Genomic DNA, 2,768 nt, shown 5'->3' on the forward strand with positions numbered 1-2,768 from the left:
ATTCTGCTTGAGTAACATTTTTTCTTTGCTTATATGTTTCATTTGAAGCATAGTTTGTCCTTTCTTTCCCTTTTTGATTCTCCTTTCTTTGCGATACCTTTTCAGAGAGCAATTGTCTCCTCTTAATCTTTCTCCTTTGCTGTTTATTAAGTTTTTCAGTTTACGCGAAGGCATCATCACTGGCCACAGCATTTATCATGGAGCACTCAGTTTGACGTACTCTCAGTTGCAGAATCACACTGAAAATAGATGATGATTCTGGTTCACTTGGATATCATCAGGAAAAATGACACAAATCTCTTTATGTTCACAGAAGATACAGACGTGAGGTTTGTGGACTCTCCCGTAATATGTTATCAGAGACATCTGTTGAATCAGTGTTACCTTTGAAATAGTTGGAGTTTGAATCATTCAGTGCAGCATCGTGTGATGTGACACAATTGAGCTGATCTGGCTAGACATTTCTGTTCAGTTTCCATAGGAGTGAATACTCATGTACAGATATGTCACCGATGTGTGCACTAAGGCTCGTCCCTTTTGAAGAGCAGTTTGATACATCAGCAGTCGTGAGTTGTAGGTGACTGTCTCTGTCTGAGATAGCAGTATTCAGGATGGCACGTGTTCACATTGTAAAAAGCCACAGGCTTCAACTCATAGTACAGGAGGCTGTGTTCCCAAACATTCTGTGATACTTAAGGAAGCGATCAATCATATCACTAAGATGTGAGAATGTCAGCATGACAGCAGTACAGGAGTGTGTGAGAACCAGGGTGAGACGCAAACCTTTGGCTGTTCTGGAGGGGTGGATCAAAACGAAACCGTATCTGTCGCACTTTGTTCTGAATACGGCAATGCAATGCACTCATCAGGAGCAATACTACTGGACATCAGAAAGCCAGCAGCTGAGTCCTGCTCTAGGTCCAGAGAAAAACTGTCTAGAGCTCCAGGTAACGGTTCTCCTCATGTGCACTATCTAGAAGTTGTTCATGTCCACATACGTGTATGCGTGCGGTGCAGTACTTCTGAGGGGAGCTCGTCAGTAGCTCAGATAGATGGATTTAAACTCGTTCTCATGACCTCTTTATTAATGCGATTACTACTTATCCAAACACAAGGATCAAGATGGCTCTGGTGATGTTTTCATTCTCGGAAGGGACTGCCAGAAATGTAGAGGAGGTGCAGGTACACTGCTGCTATTCTGTTTTCCCATATTGTAACAGAAGCGCTGACGGGATGCCGACGGATCGTGTCGCTACAGAAGCTGACCTGCCGGATTAAACTGGTCTGCTATGAGAAGGCCTGCTACACCCTGACGGATGGATGTCATCTATGTACACTTAGCACTGAGATGCCTGTGGTGACACTGGCACATCACGTTGACCTCGGTGGTTACCTGGTTAGCTTCAGCGAGAAACCTGCTACAACATCTTTTCTTGACCCTGTCAGCAATACGCTACCTGGGTCACCTGGCTCGCACTTTGACTCTGGATGAGCCTGTACGTGACATCGCAGCGCCTTGCTGCTCACCATCGCTGTGACATCCTCTCTCATCAGCAGAACCTTTCGGTGCACGCTCTGACTTCCTGTGTCACACTTTCATCATCACGAGACGCGCGCAGCCATCTTCACTCTCCACAGCTCTGAGGACCAACACACTTCTACATGTTCACCTGTTGTACCCTGAACATCCTTTGACCGCTGCTGGCGCGACTGGAGTTGTGACGCTGTACTCTTCCTCGGCCTGTTGCTTATGGATCCAAAACCACAAAATTGGTTTATTTTTATGGAGACAATCAAGATAATAAACACAAGAGGCAATCAAAATAGATAAACTTAGCAAGCTCGAAAGTAGGATTAATGCCGTATCTGCTCTTAGTATGGGATTATATCTCAAAAAATTCTATTTTAGATTTATGTAAAGCAAAACACTAAGGGTAAATAAATGTGTTCCACAAAGTCTTTTCGCAAAGTCTGTGAAGATAGTATAGATATTAGAAGTTAAAATCTAAAGTTGACGTTATCACACAAATTATATCTGGTATAAGGTATTTCAGCGGTCCTTCAGTTTCGATATATCAGCAAACTTGAAAGCCAATAGGGGACAGGAATCGCGGTTTATTTAGTATTTTAAGGCAATACAAGAAATCTGTACTGATGTTCCAATACTGTGCTTTCTAAGAATAACTTTGGTATTTGTATATTTTAAGGTTTGTAAATCCTTTTTTTTTTCAACCTTAATATATTAGAGATTTATCTTTAATCTACTGTAAAGAATGCAGTTACTCCTTACAGTTGGTTTATTTATGTCACCTCCAAAGGTTTAACCAAAATTGAAAGCACGTACAAAGGTGGTTGATGCCAACACTGTGCGTGGGATCTATAGACGATGGGTACTCAATATGTGAATGATGAGACAAATAACACAATATATGTAGTGTAATTACTTTTACACTTGTACAAAACAAAAAAACTGATTATGTGTACTCTGGTATGTGAAGATTTTGCGTCAGAACACACTTTTGGTTCAGATCTCCCACAGCAAAGCGGTCCAGGAACAACTACAGCTCTGTTATTATTACTCAGACTATATATAGATTTTGGACCTTCAAATTTTAGGTATGCCTACATTACCAAGAGCCAGTTTTCTTTTAATGATAAACTTTAAACGCAACTTAGATATTGGGAATGTACCAGATGTAACTGTGAATTAGTTTGTACAGGTCCAATTGTTTGTGATAAAAAGATCAACAAAATGTGTGTTTGTATGT

Source organism: Sander lucioperca, chromosome 22 (genome assembly GCF_008315115.2).
Source record: "Sander lucioperca isolate FBNREF2018 chromosome 22, SLUC_FBN_1.2, whole genome shotgun sequence".
In the NCBI taxonomy this organism is placed as follows: Eukaryota; Metazoa; Chordata; class Actinopteri; order Perciformes; family Percidae; genus Sander; species Sander lucioperca.